Below are 17,612 nucleotides of genomic sequence, written 5' to 3'. Positions count from 1 at the left end.
CTGGGAGATTTGTCTGCTCTGATGGACACAGAGAAGAAAATCGATGACCTGACATCACCACTGTTGGAGTCAAATTTCCCCACAAAAAAATACAGTATGTTTGCTACTTTGTGTATGACTTTGGGGTGTTTGAAAGAGATTGGCTTTGGTATGACTTTCCAAAGGACAAGTTTGCAAGGTTATGTGTTTCTGTTTTGCAGAGTTTACCGGCTCTTGACATTTGCCCATCAAATGAGAGTCGGATCGATCATAAGGACAAATGCGGATATAGTGGCTAACGTTTGCAATATACACAAAACGGTTGTGATGTGTCACACTTTCTGAAGCGGCAATGGAGAATACGGTGTCAGTTCCCCTTTGCATCTACGACAACTTTCTCTATTTTGGGGAGATTCTACAAGATTAAAAACTGTTATGACTCTCGGCTTTCTCCGATTACTCCCGCTTCGCCACGACAACAGAAAAAATGTCTCAGTAAGGAGAAAATACATCCACCGGAACAGGACGAGTTAGATTTGCTGTTGCAGCTGGCTGACAAGGAACACGGGGAGATTGAGAAAGATAGTAGGGAACTTACTGTTTTGGAAAGATGGGAGGGAGACATGGTTGTGGATGAGACCGCTTTGATTCCAACTTCGACTCCTTCGACAGCTAAGGAAAGAGCAAAAACAACACAAAAGTGGAGAAAATGGCTCTCGCCTTTGGGGTAGAAACAGTAGGAATAAAAAGTTGAAGGAAACCGCTCTGAAGCAGCCGACAGAGGAGGTGGAGGTGTTGAACACCTTGAACAAACTGAGGACAACCTATGCTCCATCCTTGACCCATGACAAATTTGTGACTTCTGCAAATGCGGCGGCACTGCTTGAGCATTGGTTGGTGATTTTAAACTTAAGGGTCCCTTAAAACCCATGGGTGAGGGGGTACTTAAACCAAAAGGCCACACGATGCTTTCTTCTCATTTTATATCGACAACATTCACACGTTTGTATGGTTACATTGTGGATTCCTGTATATGTTTTCTTTTTACTTTAAGCTTGCCAGGTCCTCATTGTAAATTGAATCGATTGAGCTTACCTGGTAAAATAATAATAATGGATTAGATTTTATGAAGTTAACCCATTGTTCTTTCACTCCTCAGTCACATACTACATCTGTAAGCACAGCTGCCCTGGCGTAGTCTGATGGAAACGTGACGGCCAATTCGTGCCTCCGACCCCCACCAAACATTCATACACCCGTGTGGACAGCACTGGAGGCAAGGTGGGTGAAGTGTCTCCCCAGGGACACCACAAAAGTGACTGGGAGGAGGGAGCGAGGATTGAACCAGCAACCTTCTGGACGACCTGCTCTACCTTGTGAGCCACTGCTGCCCGAATAAAGGTGCAATAAAATAAATAAATAAATGAAAAAAACGCAAACGTAGACACACAATCAGGGGTGGTAGCCGTGAGACATACAGCACGTTAAATAGCCAGATAAGAAACAGCCTGATGAAGAAATATTACAATTGCTAGAAATTAATTCAAATCAAAATGACTTCTGATGATTTTTTCTGGATCAATGACTTGGAATTTGACTCTAAATTTTATTTTCAAGTAAAAGGCACAGCAACGGGCAAAAGGTTTTCATCTGCTATGCAAACAGTTCCGTGACGAAATGGGAAGATGAAATGGATAAATGTCCTGGTAAATCACTAAAGCATTGACAGTATTCACATGACATTTGCGTTATTTTGGGTTATTTATTCGATTATTTGGGGGGGAGTAAAAATATTAAAAGCACAAATATTGAGGTTAAAACAAGTAAGGGGAGGGTTAATAATAAAAAATAGATTTAGTAAATTATTATTATTTTTTGTTCGAGTTTAAGCACACAATCTGAAGTTCTTCTTGTTTCTGAGTGTGAGTTCAGGTTTCTTATAAAGCTTAGTTTTTTGTGTTTTGTTGTTTTTTTTTCTTAAAAGATTGAAAAATACAAAATCAAAATGCAACAAAATCCTTTAAAAAATATATGTTTCCACATCATACTTACATTCTGCGTTGCTATAACTTCCAGCAATGTTGGCTGGATTGTAGTCAGTTGTGGGAACAAACACGTCCAGAAGCTGAATGCAAATACTTGTTTGAGACTCGATGTCTTCAACTCAGAGTGACATTAGATACAAATCACTTTGGTCTTGCGGAGAGAGCCATCTGCCAAGGTTTTGAAGCTAAGCTTTGAAGCTTACCATTCAATATAACCTTTTCTTTGTCCATTTCTGCTCAATATCTGTTCCCGCTTGTGGGTCCACATCAACTGACACACCGCTGCGTTTCCTCAAACTACGGTGTGGGTCGCAGGTCAAACAGGATGTGCGCATGGCAATCGCACGTCAAAAAAATTGCGACATTAGAGGGAATTTCCGTTAACGTTATTAACGCGTTAACTTTGACAGCCCTAATATAAATATACCTTTTTTATAAAGTAGTTGTTTGTCTACCAAGATTTTCCACAGACCACCAAGTGTAACATACAAGTGATGATGGAGACATTTATACATTTTGGAAAAACTGGAGATACACAATAACTAGATCAGTGGTCCCCAACCTTTTTTGACGGACCGGCTTGTGTTCCCACAAATCTCCCGCGGACCTGGGGGTGGGGGCGTCGTACATTATAGCGATTTAATTTATCTTATTTATGATGTATTGTGTAAAACGAAGACATGAATAACATCAAATTAAAAGCACAAAATGAATGCCGACCCACCATCCACCAGTTCAAGTTCCAGCCAAGTTTTTCCAGGAAGATGATTACATTGCTGTTTGACGTGTGTGGTAAAAGGCAGTGCGCTAGCATGAATTAACTTGAGACAAATGTGCACATTAGCACTCAATAAGTCATCAAAACTTATCTTTATGCATTGCCACATAGTATCAGCATTTCAGACCAAATATGAGGTGAAAGAAAAATGTTAAAAATACAGTAGTAGTCTATCTGTGCGGCGAGAGAAAGTTAGCACACGCACAATGGACATGCGTCAAGTGAGACGGATGTAACAGAGAATCTGGCCACTTTTCAAAATAAAACATCAAAAAAGAAATAATGGAAGTTATTTCTGCTTTCTGTGCGGCCCGGTACCAAATGACCACGGCCCGGTACCGGGCGGGGTTGGGGACCACTGAACTAGAGCACACCAACGTCAACCTACCGTAAATCCCACAGATGCACTCCAACGTCTTGTAGAAAGTATTTCAGAAGACTGGAAGCTGTGACGTCATATTTTCTTTAGCTGTGGCTACATGGACAGGTTCGCTCTCAGCGCCATTTACTCGGAGTATGCATCAAAGTCATTTTTACAAGCCTCCAAAACCATCTCAGCATGACAGTATTTACAATGCAATGTTGACACACAAATGTTTCTTCTTGTCAGTGCCAGTGCTGCAAAAGGAATGAGCAACACGCAAATGTGACAGTACCCTGGTGTGTTGTGTAACACGCCTGGAGAGTTTTATTGTATCTCACCCTCAATTTGTTTTTGTTTTTTTTGTCTCTAAACATCTCTGCTGAGCCTCTTTGTCAACTCAGACATTTGTTCATTTGGCAACTCTTCCACTGCACAATACAGCGATATGAGGCTCTCACAGCTTGTTTAAACGTGGCTGAACTGAAACGTAAGCACATTTTCAGCAAGGATCTTCAGAACAACTCAGGAGTCCGAGCTTGCTGTTATAAATGAGCTCCGTTGCTGGGAGAGGTTGTGTACATTGTCCATGTATTGGTTGGTCAGTGAACTGCAGCCCGATAGACGAAGTGTTGCTGAAGATATTTTTAGACTTGTGTTTGTTTCAAGAAAAAAGTTACAATTGCCGTGTGTGTGTACCCCTGAACCACTGTCCAGGCGGCCTGACTGTGAAAGCTAAGAAAAGGTATCAAGCAAGACAACCTAATTGGTCTACAGAGGGTTTGGTTAACAATGGAGGAAATGTGTGTGTGTGTGTGTGGGTGCATGTGTCCTTGAACTACTGTAACTGGTCAAACACAGAGCATTGCTGTGGATTCCCAACCCATGAACGAGCACAGCAGACTGGCTAAACTGTGACATGATCATGTAGAGCCATTTGGTCACTATGGAAACGACATGTAAGCGCTTACTGGGTGTATCATTGACAAATTTCTCCCACTGGAGCATCGATGGACAACTACATCGGACTGATGATACTAGCTGTGCGTGTCCATGTTGAAGGCCAAAGCCAAATCTGGCGATTGCGTAACGCCATTATAATGTGTAATATTTAACTAATGAAGACATGTCATTCAACGTTACTCTTAATTTAAAGCCATCATCAAGCAGCAGAGAACCGCTTCGTCCCTGAGCAAAAATGCTCTCAATGTGGAGGTTGCAGATGAGTCAGTCTCTTCAAGTCATTTAAATAAATTATGTGCATGGAAGAAAGGGCAAAACATACCATCAAATATGGCAACCAGGCAAATTATTGGCCTCTTATTGTTTGTGCTCCAAATGATTTGGAAGACATGCGAGCGTACGTGTAATACAGATACCCTCACAGTTCATTAGACAAAAGGACTTAAACGGACAAAAAATATAAGAACACCTCCACCGTCAGTCTGACTTAAGGGGTCAAACTTTGGTGGTGTATTTGTCAGCAAAATAATAGCACAGGCAACACAATAGGGGCGCATGTTTTGCCAAATGTCCACCCTTTTGTGTGCAGCAGTTCAGAGTGGAAGAGTTTATACAAACAAATAATGTAACCTGTGCTGGGAAAACGATCGAGGGCCATCTAAGCTTAAGCACAACCTTCTTTAGAGCGTAAGCAGGACATTACAGGACATTTTGGTATTGCTATCGTTGTGTTTTTTGGTGAAGCTTTTTTATTGGGGAATCAAAAGCCTCTGCTGACCACTTATCTCCATTTTAGCCCCTCCCATGTCCATGTCACCTTAATGGAAAAACAAGCCACTTTGTTCCAATAAAATGGGGGGAAATGGGGTGGGGGTTGCACTTCCAAATGATGTCAGTAAGATGCATTGAAAGCTGTTGAAAAGGTGGGCAGGCTTTGCAAGACGGAGAGACTGCGTCTCTGTAACAAGAATGGAAAGGGTATCACGTGGGCAGGGGTTGTTTAGGGGTGCAGGTGAAATGAAAATGGACTGAATGGGGACATGTGGGTAGAAACAGGAAAAAAGATGAGCGATGTTAATCTGGAGGATGTAAGAAGTAGGCAGTGACTCTGAGAACAGAGGAAAGGAAAAAGCTTTCATGTCTGCCTTGCTGCTTCCATTCCAAAATGAATTATTGCCAACGGAGAGCGCAGGAGAATTTAACTTGACACTCATCCTAAATTCAGATTTTGCTCCGCACATCTTGCTGTCTTTTAGCGAACCTTGTTGAAGATGTCTTATCTGATTCCACTTTATTCTAAATAGGATTTTGTGGAGGTGAAAGGCAACAACGGCGCCTCACGACTGTCCGTTGTGTTGTTCACTTTTACACACGTTGCCTGCTCGTGTTTCAGTTTCGCTTCTAGCAATGGCTCATTCATGAATGAAGCTTGTGTGACACAAAATGTACCTTCCGTCATTAAGTAGTATAAAAATACATCTGGCAGTGGGCTGTGTGACTGACAGGGTATGAAATTAAAGCCATTTTGGTAATGTATGCGTGATTCACTTAGCAAGTCCCCTTGATCGTCGGAGGCTTTCAGCCGCGGGCTTGTCTCAGATTCTCTTGAGCTCCGATGGATTCTTCTCTTCCGGCGTAATTGTCATCAACAAGGAAGCTTTGGGAAAGAGAAGACACATGGATGCCACCATCGTGAACCTTCAGACTAGTTTTTCAAGCATTGGTTCAACGAAGTAGAATGGTTTGGCCCAATTTAGTACAGCACAAATATTTCTGAAGCCCCCAATGTAAACGGCCTCTGAAAATAGGAAGTCCGTACAGCACTAGTGGATCAGGAGGTCAGCAGGTCGTCCGAAAACTGGAAAGCTGGTGGTTTAAACCCCCGCTTCCTCCATCCCAGTCACTGTTGTGTACTCGGGCAAGACACTTCACCCACCTTGTCTCCAGTGCTGCCCACGCTCGTGTATGAATGTTAATAATGTTCGGTGGTGGTCGGAGAGGCATTGGCAGGCACGTTTCCGTCAGTCCAACCCAGGGCACCTGTGGCTACAGATATCGATTAAAGCGCTCCGGACACCAAAACACATGTTCATCTTATTAGTTTTGCTGTGAAAAATAACATTGCAAGGCATATTGCCTGTGTTACATGTGTGATTGAATATTTTCCCTTTTTTACATTTTTCGCCATGAAAAACAAAGCGGTCAGAGACTGCAAAAGAAGAAGGAAGTGACGTCACTTCGAGAACATGCCATCTCGGAACGACGCATGGAATACGGTGTTTTCATATTGTTGCCGTGCATTTTTTGCTGATTTTCTGTTGTTATATATTTTTTGGTGTCATGCCCGCTCTTTAAGTGGCAGGCTTGCGCTCGGAGATGCTGTAAACCTCTTCGCATTTCCAAAAGACGGCATACGCCGCATCAGATTCTTTGGTATTACGTTCATCAGATTCCAAGGACTGTTGTTTTGATAATGTGTCTCCGAAAAAGGGAAGTTTGGGACTGAATATGTTTTACCGGAGGGTGCTTCTACCGTCTACCGTCTACCTAATTATCTTCATCTTTATCTCAGACCGGGATCTGCGAGTGAAAACATAATAGAAGAAGGTCGACTGTGGAACAGCGTGCCAAGGTGGCAGTAAGTAAATCCAGATTTTTCCCACTAGATATATTCTAAGAATCTTAGAATGATAATATGGGTTTTCATGCCAAATTTCAAGGCTCGCTAAACAGGGACTGCTGCTTACTCGTCCTGTACCTGTATCTGTCAGTGTCAACTACTGCGAGTCAAGCAGCATACCTGCTGTGGCCAGTTTTTTTAAAAGTGTGTTATATCAGATGCTCGATGAACTGTTTTGTCAACAAGCGGAGCCAAAATGGATATTGGATAATGGATCTGCATATAGTGCCAGCCGACATGGCTTTTGTAAATATTGAAAAACGAATGTATACAGTAGATTAATGTAGTAATAACGTACAATGCATTAATAACTACTGATCACAACACAATATCAGTGAATGTTGTTGTGTTTTTGTTGTTGATATTTGTCTTTTTTCGCTTTGCTGTGCGTCCACGGATGTGGTTTTGATGAGTCTGGTTGCCAGAAAACGCCCTTGGCGTGACGTCACAGCCAACACGGCGGCGGTTCAGAAAACTCGCTGGGCGTCGTTTAATGATCACAACTTCTTCTTCTTACCGAAAATGTCCAATATATCTGCACCAAAAAGTGTTAGGACTGATAAATGTTGTAGCTCAACTGTCACATTTTGTGACGTGATGGAATGTGAATCAGTCGAGCTACGGCGCTGCACTAAAAAAAAACTAGAACAAAAAAAAAATGTGTATTGTTCTGGTGCACTGGCTTAAAAAGGCATGCTAGGCAACTGCACTCTCATTAAGGCTGGTAGCTCACCAACAAAGCAAAGGAGAGCGTGGGTTGTCATTCCTACATCTCTGCAGCTAACCATAAATTAAGCCCTTGGGAGAGAGCAGGAACCAGAGAGGCAGACATGAGAAGGAAGGGGAAGGGGGCTGGCAGAGAGACGCAACAGAGTCAGACAAGACAAAGCTCAAGATCCGGCATAGGCCTCAAAGAATGAACCTCCCTTCCCTTCCCCTCCATCTTCCTTCTGCTAACTGTGCAGACGACTTTCATCATGCCCCATTTTTCTTTTCCTTATTTGAGATGCATTTACTCAGTAAATGTGAACATCGTGGACATCACGGTTTGTGAGACATCACCTATTTGGAAGCACAGGTTGTTGGTTTTTTCTCGCAGATACATTTTGAAGCTCAACCAGTTAATCCCACCAGCAGCAAGTTTCATGTCATTTATGAGAGGCCACATTGTGGGTTCTCAGTTCAAAACAAAAATAAAAAATGAAAAGAACAGTAATTAGACCATACTCACACATACATAGGCACACAAAGTTCCCTCACACAGGGTGCTGTACTGCTAGGGGATGCAGTCATCCATCATGCCTCCATCAAGGGAAAAATAGTGACAGTTTATAGATTGGCTTGCTAGCTCTCTTTGCTCTGTCTCTCGTTCAGTTTTTCCCCTAAGGGGAGAAAGTCAGACAAAAGAAGAGGCTTTCCTTGTTGAGATGAATCCAACCTACTGTACATCTAAAGGATTATTGTGGTGACTTGAGATGTTTTTTTTCCTCACTATGGTAGTTTGAACGTAGGATGACACAAGTGTTAGAAACAAGTGTGAAATAAACCAGCTGAATCACAAAATGTCCAGCTAAGCAGTAAAGGACGATATTAATAACAATAAAGATGAAATATTCAGGAATTAGTTATGTTGTTCAGTTGTTAAAATTGTGTTGTTATGTTGCCACTTTGTGTACTTTTGTTGTACATATATTTACATACTGTATGTATATTTATTTACTGTATAGATATACAGTACATTGGTGTGAAGAAGTGTTTGCCCCCTTCCTGATTTCTTATTTTTTGCATGTTTGTCACACTTAAATGTGTCAGGTTCGGCGTCAGCCAGTGTGGATCCCAAAATGCAGAGACAGTTTCGTAACAGATGATATTTATTAACAAAAAAAGCCTCTAAGCACCCAGGGGAGGTGGGAGGCCCACGGGTGTTGATGACAGACAGCGCAGCGCCGCCTCCAATTCCTGATTGGCCCGCTCTCTCTGGCTGTTGGATTGTGGATGGTATCCCGATGAGAGGCTCGCTGATGCTCCCGGCCCCTTGCAAAAACTCTTCCAGACCTGGGACGAGAACCTTTCAGAGACCACGTCTGTGGGGATACCATGTAATCTGAAGACATGTTTTACCAACAGGCGAGCAGTTTCTAGTGATGACGGTAATTTAGGCAGGGCGACAAAGTGAGACACTTTGGAAAAACGGTCCACAATATTGAGAATCACAGTGTTACCACTAGAGGGCGGTAGACCAGTGACGAAGTCCTGGGCAATGTGTGACCGGGGACGAGATGGGATGGGTAGTGGTTGCAGAAGGCAACGATTTTTGACTGTAAATTTGTTAAGGCCTCTGTAATCAATGCACGGTTGCAAGGGTTTGTCCGGTGAGGTGGTAGAGACTGCGCTCGGTCTTTGCTAAAAACTAATTTTAGATTATGATGTATAGCCCGGACTCCCGGCAAATCAGTGTCTTCTACCGGAGCTATTTTGACCGGTGTATCAGGTGTAGCTGAAAGTAGGCAATTAGCGTGGCAGTAAATACTCCAGTTAACAATTTGGGCTCTACCCCAATCAACGGAGGGGTTACGTATTCTGAGCCGATTGGGAAGAAGGTATGACAAAAAAACGGATGGACTCATGTTACCGGAGAGACGTAATGACAAAAATTCAGTCTGATGAGTTACCACCGTCAAGAGGCTCCCATCCAGGGAATGCAGTTCCTTAGGACACTACTAATGATACTAGTGATACTAGTGATAGCGTGTTCTTTAACACAGCCAGAGTCCGAAAAGCCATCGTCCGCTCCCGAATCTATTCATGTGGATACCGGTATGCGCTTACGCCGTCCAGGGTGGTGGTATCGTCACGCACCGCCAGCTCGTCCTTGACACGGACGTTAAGAGCCTTTTGAAAAATGCAGCGTAATTCGACTTCGTTGTATCCGCTTTGAAAAACACTAAAATCAATAGAAAACGCCGCTACTGAGCGTCCCTTTTGCCTAATATCCAGTAGGCGGCTACTGGCTTCTCCATTTCATATTGGATGGTCAAAGACTTTCCCGAACTTGGCCAAAAATACTGTCAGTGAGGTGCTTGCGGTGGGAGTAGCCTTGCTAACAGCCATGACCCAAGCTGCCGCCTGTCTGTAACTAGCCCCATAATGAATGCTATACGGGCTTGGTCTGTGGAGTATGTGGCAGGCTGTTGGTTGAACACCAGTGAACATTCAAGGAGAAATCGTTTGCAAGAGTGAAACTCCCCTGAAAAACAAGGTGGATGCGGTAAATTGGGCTCACGTGCGGTGGTGCTAGTGTGAGAGACCACCAGGGTAGTACTAGTGGCAGCCATACTGAACGGTGGGGTAGTCCCTTCAGAAAAAAGAAGCCCGTACGTTCTCTCTAGCCGTTGATCTAGGGCCCCGACACTAGTCGATAAGGCCATGATAATCTCCCGCAGGAATTTTTCATTATTTCCAACCACCTGTCCCTGATGCGAGATTGCGGCGCGAAAATGTTCCATCTCTGTGGGATCCATGTCTGGCCAGATTGTACTGTCAGGTTTGGCGTAAGCCGGTGTGGATCCCAAAATGCAGAGAGGCAGTTCTGTAACAAAGGATATTTCTTAACAAAAAAATCACCTCTAAGCACACAGGGAAAAAGAGTCCATGTACAAAAAGAGAACACAAAGCCACTGCAAACTACTAAGCAGGGAAAACAGGCAGGAAAAAGATATAACTAAAAATGCTGCTGTGAAAAGCTCAAGCAGAAGATAATTACCAATAGCTTTAACTAAAGGTGCCGAAAAAGAAGTACGTGGGAACAGGTAAGTACACTCATCACAGGTAAGCTGGGATATGAAGCTAGGAAGGCACACGAAACCGGACAAGGCGGAGAACGTAGCAAACATGGGATTAGAATCTGGCAATGAGTCATTCCTGTCGCCATGCTTAGGAAGCCAGTTCACTAATGGGCCACAAGTGTGCAGCAAAGGCTCCGCCTCAGCCGGAAGCAGTGCACTGCAAAGACACAGCAGACAGGCGGCAGCACAGCGACAACACAGAACATGACAAAATGTTTCAGATCATCAAACAAATTTAAATATTAGTTAGAGACAACATGCAAAATGTTTTTAAATGAAACTTTTTATTATTAAGGGAAAGAAAAAATCCAAACCTAATGGCCCTGTCTGAAAAAGTGATTGCCCCCGAAACTTAATAACTGGTTGGGCCACCCTCAGCAGCAACAACTGCAATCAAGCGTTTGTGACAACTTCCAGTGAGTCTCTTACAGGAATTTTGGCCCACTCATCTTTGCAGAATTGTTGTCATTCAGCCACATTGGAGGGTTTTCCAGCATGAAGCATCTTTTTAAGGTCATGCCACAGCATCTCAATAGGATTCAGGTCAAGACTTTGACTAGGTCACTCCAAAGTCTTCATTTTTTTCTTTTTCAGCCATTCAGAGGCGGACTGTCTGGTGTGTTTTGGATTATTGTCCTGCTGCAGGACCCAAGTTGGTTTCAACTTGATGTCACCAACAGATGGCCGGACATTCTCCTTCAGCAGAATTTTTGGCATACAGTAAAATTCATGGTTACATTTATCACAGGTCCTGAAGCAGCAAAACAGCCCCAGACCATCACACCACCACCACAATCTTTTACTGTTATGATGTTCTTTTTCTGAAATGCTGTTATACTTTTACGCCAAAGGTAATGGGACAGACACCTTCCAAAAAGTTCAGCTTTTTGTCTCGTCGGAACAGATTTTCCCAAAGGTCTTGCGGTTCATCAAGATATTTTCTGGCAAAATTGAGACGAGCATGAATATTCTTTTTGTTCAGCAGTGGTTTCCGTCTTAGAACTCTACCATGCACCCAGTGTCTGTCTTATGATGGAGTCATGAACACTGACCTTAACTGAGGCACATGAGGCCTGCATTTTTTTGGATGTTGTTGTGGAGTCTTTTGTGACCTCTTGGATGATTGGATCATTTCAGCCACTCCTGGGAAGGTTCACCACTGTTCCATGTTTTCGCCATTTGGACAAAGACTCCCACCCCCTCCAACACACACTCCATTAGTGTTGGAGCTCCATTAGAGCGCAATTAGTGACAGGCTGATACATACAAAGTGTGTGAAGGAGCGATATTGCAGGTCTTTCCTTCCTGCAGCTGTCGGACTCTATAATAAAAATAGCTCCAAAAAATCCTCTACAATAACCATGCAATTAACCATGCAATAAAGAAGTGCAATAACCGTGAAATAGCGTAAACCTGTGACTTGGTCAACATGTATATAGCTGTAAGTAGTGTATATAACCTCTGTTTTGCATTACCATGTGTTTGCACTTTACCTGCTCTTGTGTGCTCTTGTACTTTCGCTGCTGTAAACCTGAAATTTCCCATTGTGAGACTAATAAAGGCATATCTTATCTTATCTTACCTTATCTTGTGGATAATGGTTGTCACTGAGGTTCGCTGGAGTCCCAAAGCTTTAGAAATGGCTTTGTAACCTTTTAACACTGATAGATCTCAATTTATCTCAGTTATATTATGTTTTAAAAGGGCGGGTAATCACTTTTTCGGACAGGGCCATGTAGGTTTGTATTTTTTTCTCCCTTAATAATAACACGTTTCATTTAAAAACTGTTTTTCAGTTTTGTTGTTGTTCAGTTGTGTTGTCACTGACTAATATTTCAATTAGTTTGATGATCGGAAACATTTAAGTGTGACAAACATGCAAAAAAATAAGAAATCAGGAAGGCGGCAAACACTTTTTCACACCGCTGTATATACCGAAAAATGTATACACTTGCTGCAACAGTCTGTCATGCCAAGTTTTCAGCAAGATGGGGCACACCCACACAACCATCTCGATTTTAGATCCTTCCTCGATGAGATCTTGCCAAACAGTTGTGTTGGATGAAGGGATTTTCGTTGAATACCCTCCGCGTTCACCAGACCTCACACCACTAGACTTTCTTTATGGGGATACCGAAAAGACAAACGCTATGAGAGCTGCAACAGTCGCTGATGGAGAGCAACCACTGAACGTGAATGCACGCAGATCCCAAGGGAATTACTTCTTGTGCGCGATTCCATTCCTTCGCGTTGTCAGCAGTGTCCACAACGGACGTCAGTTTGAGAACAGCCGTTGACAAAACAATAAAATTATGTTTGTAAATTCTATTACACTTGTATGCTGCTCAGCAGAGATCGATTCAATGGCTTTTCTGCAACAATAACAATCAAGTCTCTTCTACTTATGATTATACGTTCAAATAAAGTACTGAACACTGAACATAAACAATTTATGTAAAGTTTTTGCTTCGTATTACAGAAGAAATTCCATATAACATAAAGCGTCAAGTCAGTAAAAGTCTTTTTTTTTTCAATCAACTTTATTAATGCCTCAAGTCGGTGCAAGTTCAGACTAACACTTGGTGACGCCTTCTGACGCATCATGCTCTCATTGGCTGATTTTCGAGGCACCGCCTCCGCTCTCATCTCATTGGCTGATTATCGGGGCACTGCCTACGCTCTCATCTCATTGGCTGATTATCGGGGCACCGCCTACGCTCTCATCTCATTGGCTGAGTTATACAGCATGTATGTGAGTTTGTGTGAGAGACAGGCTTCTCCCTTCAAACTCCTTCCTCTTCGTAGACCCCCTGAAACTAACTTAAACAATTAAGTTAAGTTACAAATAAAAATTTTGCACACAGCATTATCGTGTAGTGCGTGTGCGTTTGTCTGTGAGACCAGCTGACTCTTAGACTCTTTGAGTCGCGTTTCGACTCAGGCTAGTCCTCCTCCTCCTTCCTGCCTCCACTTGCGCTCCTGATCAAGACATCTCGTGAACGGTAAGATTGTTTTTGTTTTTCAGTTTTATTCATTTACAGTAATCTTATTTATTACCTTATTTTATTTTGGAATGTTACTGTACTATGTTTATGCTAACGTTTTCTTATATTTTCCCACCATATTTGGTGGACTTTGAATATTTTGAAGTGCCAAAGGGGTGAGTTTGGGAAGATCTCGGAACGGATTAGGCTATTTACATGTATTTTACGCTTCGTATAACATAAAATCCCTATAACATAAAGGTTCTCGGAACGGATTATTTACGTTGTAGGAACGTCTACTGTATATATATATATATATATATATATATATATATATATAATTTTAATTAAATTCACACAGTGCAGGCTAACAATAACCTATGCAAATAAACTCCATCGCCCACTCACCACCCCATTGTTTGTCATATGTGAGATAGTCCCCTTGAGGCATCTTCCGCAACACTGGCGGGCGGAGTATGTATATTAACATTCACTCTGACAAACTTCGGTCCCCATGCATCATGACTGATATGCCTGACTTTCATTTCTGCTGGTAACTTCAGTCATTAGTATTGTCCAGTGGCGATGAGCAGTGCTTGTAAATTTGCCTCTGCAGTTTGGTGATAAAGGGTTCAGACACGTCAACATCATCTGGAGGAGTTTAGAATCAACATTTATCCAAAAAAAAACTTGCCAAAAACTTAAAACTTTAAAATAGAACACATCTACTCACCAGAGATGTCAATTTCACCTCCTAAATCAGCCATTGTGAGTGTAACTTGGCTTGTCATACAGTTTTGCTATGATCAACCAATCAGAATATGGGAAAATGCCGACGTTATTGTAGCCAATGTGAAATCTGACTGGTTAAAGAAACAGCCCCAATGCCGGTAGTGTGTATGAGATATGGGCCAGCACTCTGATTCTGAAGGCCCTCGGCAGATCAGATTGACATGGCACACATACAGTAGAAGCTGAAATCCCGTTGGACAAAAAAATCTAAAAAAAACTACTGGAGACTACTGGAATCAGTGCAGCCAAGAGACTGAAGATAATAGACTACTTGGAATAAAAGAATACAGTTTCATGGAACAAATACTAAAAACCAAGTTGTAAATGTAGGTCTCTGCTTCTGATAATGTTTGGGCCAGCAGAGAAGGCTTTGCTGGCCCTGACTGCAAACCACTACTAAAGAGGGGTAGTCTTTACAACAGTGTTTAACCAGTTACCATTTGGCCATGTGTGTCTTAAAGGCTTGGGTAATGCTGATGTTTATATCACATCCACTCTGGCAATGAACACTCAAAGAGCTACAGTATCTGATGCATCAAAGTACCAAAAAACATCCCAAAACTGTTTATCTAGAGCTGCGTTTGCCCCATTTGACATCATACTCAAGAGTCCAACCACCCATTGTCTCTATATACCTTCATCTTTCCTGTAATAGCGCAACAACAGCCCGAGGTGTTCTGTAGTAAACTAAGTAGAAAAGATGGGAGAAGAATATGCTAGTGTGCAGTAAAGGAAAGATCTTCAGGCAAAAAGAGCACAGGAACTTTTCTTAGAAAGCAGCAGCAACCAGAACAAAGATGCAAATGATAGTACATGTATGCACACATGTATATCCTGAAGGGTGTGTACATTTGTTTGATGAGTGCATGCTAAAGAAGCAAGAACGTGAATTTAACTGTCAGCAATTTTCTTTCCATTTTGTGGATTTGGGGTGGTGGCGAATTTGTTGTGAGATATCTCAAACTGTCAAACTTAAGTGAGCGGAAAGAAAAAATAGAGATAAGCAAAAGAGGGTTACGCTTAAAAGGACTGATTGCAGCGGAGTCCTCCAGCTGCCTCGAGGGCACCAACATTTGAACATACTGCCAGCATTACATCCAGCCTCTACCTGCTTTGAGTACGCCAAGGTAACACGCACACATGCGCCAGTTGTCAGGTAATAATAGCGATGTGGCTAAGTTTAGTTACAAATGTTAGCTGGCATTGAATGTGTAGCCTATTGCAAGAACAACAAGACTGTAAATTGTTGATCGCCTCTCTGAGACAGCTTTTATGTGTAAGCACTACATGTACGTGAATACCTGACAGCCCTGGGTGATGTTTTTCGGACAAATTACGCCATTTTTTTGCAGTTTAATTGTGATTATTAAAAATGTATGTTTTTTTGCTCAATCTTTTAAATCAGTACTGGTAACATATGCTAACCAGTTGTGCTGCGCTTATATTTTTTTGTCAAAAAAACAGTAATTCCTCATTTATTGCGGTTAATTGGTTCGAGACCTGACTGTAATAAGTGAATTTTGAAGAAAATAGGATTCCTGACTTATAAATTGAATATTTTTGTAGTTAGCATAGAAAAGCTGTTTACAGCCTTCTAAATATGTTGTTTAACATTGTATGCGTTGCTATTAATGTGTTCCCTAGGGGAGCTGATTGCCAGGCGGACAGGAAAGGTTCAGATTTGAGTCATACCATAACAGTAGCCCGGGTTTTTATTAGGGATTATTGTGCCTGTTGTGAGATAATTCAAACCTGAAATAAAGGCCTGTTTTTACGGCAATCACGTCTGGTGTTTGTGTGTCTCAACAAATATTACAGTAACATTATCGACACCTAGTGACCAGTGTAGAATACTACATATCATTCACAGCGTCTTTGAATGCGTCTTCTGAATGCCTTACAGTATATTTTTAGTTCGATTTATTTACCCATTTTTACCCTTCATTTAGGCAAATGCTAACTGCAAACATCCAGTGATGCCAAACAGGGAAATAATCTGTCAGCCTTGTTCACTGTACTTTTCTCAAAAGCACCGCGTTCAGCACTACTAGCAAAGTTTTCCAACTGACTTCATACCACCAGCCAAATTAGAAGCAAGCAGACAAGGAAAAAAAAACAAAACACCGGCAGTGACCGACGCAATACGAGCCGTTTACAACTCAAATGCACCGCGTACGTAATGAAACAAAACGTGGCTACCTCTCTCCGTCTGAAGCGACTCTGTCTTGGGAGGGGCGGTGTGTGACTGGCCAATCACAGAGCGTAAAGAGTGAATACATAAGTAGTTACCCAATGAGGATTTTTCTCCATCACTATTACGAATAATGACGAGCTGTACTTGTTTCATGCTCGTACTCAACAAAAATGCATTATCCGTAACGGATGCTCTTCTAAAACGAGTATCCGGCTCATCTGTATTATGTACTTGTTGATGACACCGAAGATAGCAGCTAAGGTCAACAGGCAAGCCAGTGAAATGTTATTGTGGTTTTCTGGTTGCTGCTATTTCAGAAACCATCTGCCAAACTTGATGAATCATTGCAACAAACATTGATTTGTAAATCATCCAGCCATCTTCTGTCCCGCTAGGATCGCGGGTATGCTGGAGTCTATCCCAGCTGACTTCGGGCGAGAGGTGGGGTACACCCTGGACTAGTCGGCAGCCAATCACAGGGCACATATAGACAAACAACCATCCACTCTCACATTCATACCTATGGACAATTTAGAGTGGCCAATTAACCTAACATGAATGTTTTTGGAATGTGGAAGGAGTACCCGGAGAAAACCCACGCATGCACGGGGAGAACGTGCAAACTCCACACAGAGATGGCCAACGGAGATTCGAACCTGATCTCCTGACTGTGTGGCCAACATGCTAACCACTAGGATACCGTGCTGCCCTGATCTTTAAATTGTTTTCGAAAATTGTTGTGGTCCTTCGGTCAAAGGTAAAATGCTCATAATGTTCATCATGTTCCGGCAGGGATTATTTCTCTGTGTGAGTGCAATATCTCTACTGATTTCAGGATGCTTGATGTAAGTGGGTTCACAGGTCAGTATCGGTGGATGTTTTTCTTGTCAGAACCGTTTGTCTTTCCTGGTAATGCTCTCTTTACACATTTATTTTTCTCCGACCTATATACCGTACCTACTGATCAGTGCACTGATCTCAGTTATACTGT

The sequence above is a fragment of the Dunckerocampus dactyliophorus genome, chromosome 1 (assembly GCF_027744805.1).
Source record: "Dunckerocampus dactyliophorus isolate RoL2022-P2 chromosome 1, RoL_Ddac_1.1, whole genome shotgun sequence".
In the NCBI taxonomy this organism is placed as follows: Eukaryota; Metazoa; Chordata; class Actinopteri; order Syngnathiformes; family Syngnathidae; genus Dunckerocampus; species Dunckerocampus dactyliophorus.
This window is presented reverse-complemented; position numbering follows the sequence as displayed.